Source organism: Myotis yumanensis, unplaced genomic scaffold, assembly GCF_028538775.1.
Source record: "Myotis yumanensis isolate MYYU_CA2020_CCGP unplaced genomic scaffold, mMyoYum1.0.hap1 SCAF_4, whole genome shotgun sequence".
Taxonomy (NCBI): domain Eukaryota; kingdom Metazoa; phylum Chordata; class Mammalia; order Chiroptera; family Vespertilionidae; genus Myotis; species Myotis yumanensis.
The window spans coordinates 10312652-10320682 of record NW_027223755.1 but is presented as its reverse complement, the minus strand read 5'-3'; positions in this window follow the sequence as shown (position 1 = coordinate 10320682).

Below are 8031 nucleotides of genomic sequence, written 5' to 3'. Positions count from 1 at the left end.
ATAATTTTTAAAGGAATTTGACAATATTAGCCAATACTGTCATCATTTTTACTAAATCACCGTTTTATATAATGCAGCTATGTAATGATTTTCGGGTAGCCATGATACTACACAATGACATATAGCACATGTGCCACAGGCCCATATGAAAAGTTTCTTATTTTCTTATGAACCTTTGAAGATCTTGAATGAGGCAGATGCTAAGCTTCAGCCTTACCCTAAAGTTATGTAGCTATTCAACATTCTTTTCAAAAGTCAAGAGTACCCCTTATAACACCAAACCCTTTGGCTCCCTCCCTATTTTAACTCTAATAATCTGATGCACGCTGTATTCCCGTCTTTGGCAAGGTGGAATGGAGTTGTTGGAAAGTCTTAAAATTAACAACCCCAAACCCTAGACCTTGAGCCCACAAATATAAAAGAACCCTGTTGCCAAATTGACACCAGTCACCAAAGACTTTGAAAATTAATTCAGAAAGAGTTTGCACATGTTGTCAAATCCCTGAATAATACTGCGCTGATCCAAGTGAGCCATTATGAAGGAGTCAGAAATCTCCTATAAGCAGCAAATGATTATGGGCGGAATGAACTGGAGTGATTGGAGTGGACATCTGACATCTGGGCATATGTCCTCAGGCCTTGAATAAAGAGACAGTTCATATTTTCTGTAAATCCAACTACAATTTCCTACAAGAACTTTCCCTCCAGTAGATTTACCGTGGGGGGTGAGCAGCCGCAGACCATTTCTATCAGGGATGGTGCACATCAACTTCGTATCACAGATAATCTGCAGCCACATTCAAAGGTGTAAGTAGAGTCCTATCTGAAGACAACCTGAAGATTGGAGGATGATCATATTCCTGCTTATGAACTGTCTGGAATATGACAACAGTGGTTTACACACTACACATAAATAAACAGATCTTTTTTAAGTATCTGCTGATTGGATCCCCTCTTTTCCTTCCCAGCCACTCCCAGAATATGGGAACAAAAGTGTTTTTTGTCATCAGCCATATACTAGATTTGTTCCTGCCAAGAAGCACACAACTTTTCATCACTCCGCTAGGAAGTGGAGCAAAAAAATAAGTAAGACCTCACAAAACTATCTGGCAAGCCTGCTGGGCCATCCGTGGCCCTCGCCTGTGATCCTTGTATGATCAGGGAGGAGTAATGCAGGCAAGAAGGCCAAGGAAAGGAAAAACATGCCCTGGCTTTGAAATTCAGATAAGGTGGTTTTATGGTTTTAATTACATTGTAATAACTACATAGAAGTAAAGATACTCTTCCTGTTTTAAGTTAGGTGAACATCTGTCATAAATAATTCCAATGCTCTTTCTTTTGTAAACTAATTACACAATAGGCCATATAAATTTATGGAGTGTTAGGATGCAGAATTTAATTATATAATTCACTTATCCAAAGTTTTGCTCTTACTCAAGTGCTGCTCACAATTCTCCGTGTTCACAAGATGTAGCAGGAACATGTTACATAATGCCCATGTGCATGTCCCATTAGAAAGGAAAGGAAAGCTTTGTGACTGTATTTTTCTACTTCTCGCTTTTTACCTGAACAAAATGAACTCATGCTATTCATTCTGAAAGGAAGTTAAAGCAATCCGTCAATTTAAAATACAGGCATTATTTTTAAGACGTTTAACCTGTAAGTGATGTGCTTTCCTGACTTCTCTGGGAAGGATAGGCAAGAATTCATTCAGTTATTCATTTATTGTTAAATCAGTACTCATTCATCACCTATTATATGCCAGAGAATAGATTGCATGCTAGAACTATAAAGAAAACCTGAAATTCTCATTATTTTGGGAAAAAGATATAAATTATTAGAATATATTCAGTAAAGGAAGTATGTACACCATATTCTGGGATCCCAAAGAAGCCACTCCTGGGGGGGCGGGGAGGGTGGAGAAGGTCAGGAAAGCCTTCTGAAAGGTAACAGATGAGGCATATCTTCAAGTTGATTGGAGGGAGCAGAGGCTAAGCATGTGTTGACCCTGAGAGATTTATTTCTAGAATTAGAACTAGAAAGTTGCCTGGACCCACAATCCCCAATTTTGATTGAAATTGACCAGTTAGTAAGGATAAATTTTACTCTACAGACTCAAAATTGGCAAAATTATTTCAGCCAAAGGTAATACATTTTACCATGCAGTTAAAGATATCCATATTGGTTTGACAACTTCTTAGTTGTATATGGATACAACACATTTTAAAATTTTGCAAATTTTAGCCCAGCTGGTGTGGCTCAGCAGTTGAACATCAATCCAGAAACCAAGAGGCCACTGGTTCGATTCCCAGTCAGGGCACATGCCTGGGTTGCAGGCTTGATACCCAGTAGGGGACGTACAGGAGGCAGCCCATCCCTTCCTCTGTCTCTCTAAAAATCAATAAAATATATTTTTTAAAATAAAAATAAACTAAAATTTTGTACATTTTAAAGGCTAATTTCTTTCTGAAACTTTGGAAGAAATTGTGAATTTAGAAAAGTTCATGCTATTGTTAAAGGAAGTTAATATATTTAATCTTAAAAAGTAATGGAGTAAATGTTCAACACATATTAATTAAATAAATAGGATAAATATACATATTATACAATATTTTTTAAAGATTCAAATATTTATATACAGATAACAACTTCTCCAAAGTTTTGCCTTCAACAATGAGTTTAAAGTAGGTTTTATTATAGTTTATCTATTTTCTGAACATAAAATTTCCTGTGAAAAAAATCAAATTTCTTTAAAGAGAGAAATAATATTTCTCAATAGTATTTTAATAAGAGAAAACTATTCACTCTTTTAGAGTAATTGAATGTGGGATGCAGTGCCAGCACAAGGGAAACACAATGTAAGAATATGCGAAAAGTTTATAAGCTATTTTGAACTTCATTCTAGAAGAGCAACCACTGAAACCCCAGAGACAAGTATTTTAAGTTCACTTATAAGATCCCTACACAATCTATGTCATGTGATCAGTCAGCCCTACTAATCCTATGTCTGAACAGTGAGATATTTGGTTTGTATTAGATGGAATTATCCATGATACCTTTAATCCCCCATGTGCCATATAAATGAAATTTGCCACAAGTGGAGCTGTTTCCTACATCGAACCGTGAGGTTAAAAAGTCACTGAACTAAAAATAAATCGTTTTCACCAGAATTTATAATCCTAATTCTCATTATCTCCTCCTCTTTACTAGCCTCTACTCTCCAACTTCTTCAATGTATATCTCCAAACTTGACATGATTTTATTTGAAATGGGGATAAGAAGAGTAAAATCTTTTATCGTGCCAAAGGAATCAATGAATCCTGAGTTAAACTGCAAAAGCCCATTTTTCTGCTACAGAAATGTGTGTAATGCCATCTATATAAATTTAATCTACACTTGATTAATATATATTTAACATATTTATGTGGGATATGTATGAGTATTATAAATATCATTAAATATTACATTAAACATATATCAATAACACATATTAATGATATTAAATATTTAACATGAAAATGTATTTTAAGCATTCAAAGCACCACAACTTTAATTAATGGTGCTCCTCACAGCTGCAATTTTATATTAAACAGTATGGTTGTCTGGTTAATCTCTCTCTCAATATTAGAATTCCATTAGAGCAAGACCATGTTTGATTCCTTCACCACAGTAGGACTTAGTCCACACTAGGCATTCAGTTAATATTTGATAAAGAAATGAAGAATGAAGGGAAGGCTCCATGTTGGCACAGATTTCACTGAAACTTCAATTGCTGAAAACACTTTTGAAACTCTTCTATGATTATTTCAAGAATGTATACTTTCATACGATTTTCTTATGTAGTTACCTGCCCTAACCCTCTAGAATACAACACACTGTACTACCATTAAATCAGAAATTACACACCATAATAATTGCAACTATCAAACTTATTATGTAATTGCTAAAATGTGAATGTTTTAATCTGAAAAAAACTCAATGATTTTAAACAAGATTTCTTTTGCCAATCGCTTTATTTTGCTTATATGGAGGAACGAAGAGATACACTTTATTGAATTCACACACAGTGCCAGGCACTGTGCCAGGTTTCACATATTACATTTAATTATGCCAAGTAGGTAGGATTTTCACTATTTTATGGGTGAGGAAACTGAGGATCAGAAAGTTAGGTATCTTGTTCAAAGTTGCAGGCCCAGTAACTAATCAGTTCAAATTGCTAATTAAAACTATGTCATTCTAAAGTCCTTAATCTGAAAAAAAATGTTAGGATTTCCCCACAAGATACAATGAAAGGAATTCTGAAACGAGGTTTACAAGTCCAACACTATCTATCACTCAGTTCTTAAAATGTAATTGCCCAGCCGGTGTGGCTCAGCGATCTATGAACCAGGAGGGCACAATTCCATTCCTAGACAGGAGACATGCCCAGGTTGCCAGTTTGACCCCCAGTAGGGGGCATGCAGGAGGCAGCCAATCAATGATTCTCTCTTATCATTGATGTTTCTCTACCTCTCCCTTCCTCTTTCTGAAATCGATGAAAACATTTTTTCTTAAATTTAAATGTCATATATACTTTTTATGTTGGATCATTACATCTAACAAAATATATTAAGCAATTACAATATATTTGGAGTCATAAGACCTATTTAGAAACAGAAAGGAGTAAGAATGACCATCAAACTGGCCCCCCAGAAGAACAGACACATAGACTAATGGAACAGAATAGAGAGTCCAGAAATCAACTCACACTTATAGGATCATAATATAAGACACAGTAGGCAAGAATATATAATGACAGAAAGACAGTCTCTTCAATAAATGGTTTTGGGAAAATTGGACAGCTACATACAAAAAAAATGGACCACTCTCTTACATCATACACAAAAATAAACTCAAAATGTATGAAAGACTTAAAGGCAAAACCATAAAACTCTGAGAAAAAAACAAGCAGTAAACTTTTTGATACCTGCCTATTATATTATATTCAATAATATTTTTTGGATATATCTCCCCAGCCAGGACAACAAAAGTAAAAAATAAACAAATGGAATTACATTCAAATTAAAAAGGTTTTGCACAGGGAAGGAAACCATCAACAAAACAAAAGGCAACCCAACAAACAGGAGAAGACATTCATGTATGATATATCCAATAAGGGGTTAAAATACACAATAAATGAAGAACTCATACAACTCAACATCAAAAAATCCCAAACAATCCAATTTAAAAACAGGCAGAGGGTCTGAATAGACATTTCCCCTAAGAGGACATGCAGTGACCAACGGACTTATGCAAAGATGCTCAACATCACTAATCATCAGGGAAATGTAAATCAAAACCATGATGAGATGTTGGCATACCTGTCAGAATGTCTATTATCAAAAAGACAATGCAGAACAAGTTTTGGTGAGGGCCTGGAGAAATGGGAATCCTCACACACTACAGGTGAGGTTGCAAACTGGTACAGCCACTGTGCAAACTCCTCAAAAGTACAAATAGAACTATCATATGAACCAGCAATTCCACGTTTGGGTATCTATAAAAAATTTCATTACAAAATGTATATGCACCCCTATGTTCATTGTATTATTCACAATAGCCAAGATATGGAAGAAATCTAAGTGTCTTCCACAGACAGATGAATGAAATATATATATATATATATATATATATATATACACACACATACACACACATATATATGCATATATATATATATATATATATGCACAATGGTATATAAAATCTTGTCATTTGCAAGAACAGGGATAGACCTTCAGGGTCTTATACTAAGTGAAATAAGTCAGAGGACAAATACCATATGAATTCACTTACATGAGGAATCTAAAAACAAATAAAACAGAATACAAATAGACTCATAGACACAGAAAACAAACTGATGTTTGCCAGAGGGGAGTGGGGGATAGGTTGAAAAGTGAAAGGGAATAAGAGGTACAAATTTCCAGTTATAAAATAAATAAGTCAGAGAATGTAATATACAACATAGGGAATATAGTCAATAGTATAATAACTTTGTATAGTGACAGGTGGTTACTAGATTTATTGTGGTGATCACTTCATAAGTTATATAAACGTTGAATAGGTATGTTGTGCACCTGAAACTCATAATATTGCATGTCAACTATACTTTAATAAAAAAAATTTAATTTTCCTAAAAAAAGAAAAAGAATGGCCACCAAATTTTGGTTTATGAGCAATATCCTCCCTGCGGCCTACATTCCTATTCATTAACATATGGTTTAAATTTGGGCTTTCCAGTGAGTTATAGTCCAAGTATATTCAAATATCTTTTCAATGAAAATTAGTATCTCCTACTTTCAAATGCTTCAATGGGGAGGCAGCATTTTGATGAGATCCAACAGAAACAAATTGACTGAATTTTCTATTTTCATAAACCATGGTACTTTTATGGATGTACATGTGTAGGGCCAGGATGGCTTTCAAGAAAACGAAGTCCAGGATTGGAGAGGCACAGTGGTCCTTTCTGTGCTGCTGTTTTCCACAAATTTGTGTTTCTTGTGAAAACTACATTTGAGTGATGCAAGAAAAATACTAAATAACAACATTTTCTTGGGCATCTGAAAGCTTTATCACATTTCCTACTAAGTGCAATTAATAATTCATGGACTGATTCTTCAGAAAATAAGGTGGTAACTCGGATTTTATCAAAAGCAAAAGAATAGTTAAAGGTTTTTTTGAAATATATAACAAATCTAGTCTTATACAACTTGAAAAATATGTGGAAAAATTTTCTATTTCTGATGCCTCTCAAGACCAAAACCATGTTCACTAAGGACAGGAAAAGTTATTGGCCAGGAGATACAATACCACCACATTTTCACATTTTGAAAATGATAAATTCATTGTACTATAGGGAAAATACTAAGTCATAATATTCAGTCAACAGAAAATGTTGACTTTTGAATGAAAGGATATTTTTCTTCTTATTTTTTAAACTATAGCCCATAACATGGATTGTGAAGATGGAAAATATAAGCTGTACTTACAAAGGGATTGCAGTAAATAAATTATAGGGGAAACCCACTTCTATTACAGTAGTGTGAGGAGTTCTGCAGACCCTCTCCCCAGGAAAACAACAAAATATCATTTAAAGTAGTTTTGTAATGGAAGTTGTCCAACATACAATTGCTTTCTTCCTTTTCCTTTTACAGGTGAGAAACAGCATTTTCTTTTTCCATTTCTAACTCCATCTCAGAGTCTGGTTCTACGAGAACCCAAACTGAGACAGTTGGCACCAGAGGTCATCCAGACCAATAGGTGGTGAGTGGAATCTGTGGACTAGATCACTCAGTATCTAGTTTAATAATGAGCACCCCGTCTCCAATGGCAAGTCGTGCTCACTTGGCTCCTTGTACTAGGCGGCCCTCGGATGGTTAAAATTTTCATCAATGGTGACCTGAGCTGGCCTGCCTATGGAGGGGAATTCAATGGCAATATACTTAATGAAGGCATTAGAAATATAGGAAAGAAATGATAAGTCCAAGGACTGGGTGATTGTTACTAAATTAAAGACTTGATATTTAAAAACAGAGCAATAAACAGACAATTGAGAATTAACCGTGAAAGCCAGATACATTTTTGATGGCTTGCAAAAAAAAAGCCCCACATGTCATGCTGTGGGGAAGCAGAAAAAGAAAAAAAAAAAATGAAAATTAAGTCCAGGATCTGAGAATCACAGTGGCCAACCTTTAAGGAGATTGAATCTTACTCAAGACAGATCTGGAAAACCTGGGACGCACAACATGGAATGGAAACATTTGGGTAAGTGCCCCAAAGATTTGATTCCCAGATGTCTCTGCACCTTCAGAACCTGCATAATTTTGTGACTACTGTCCATCAAGAGCTACCTCATGCTCAGTGTGAAAGGTCAATTCAGAATACTTTCCCTCACAAGGCAAGGTATTCCTCCTGCTACTTCTCGGGGCTGCCAGGCCCATAACCAGAGTTAAGTAAGTGTACAACCCTGCCAGAGCAGTGTTGGATCAGTGA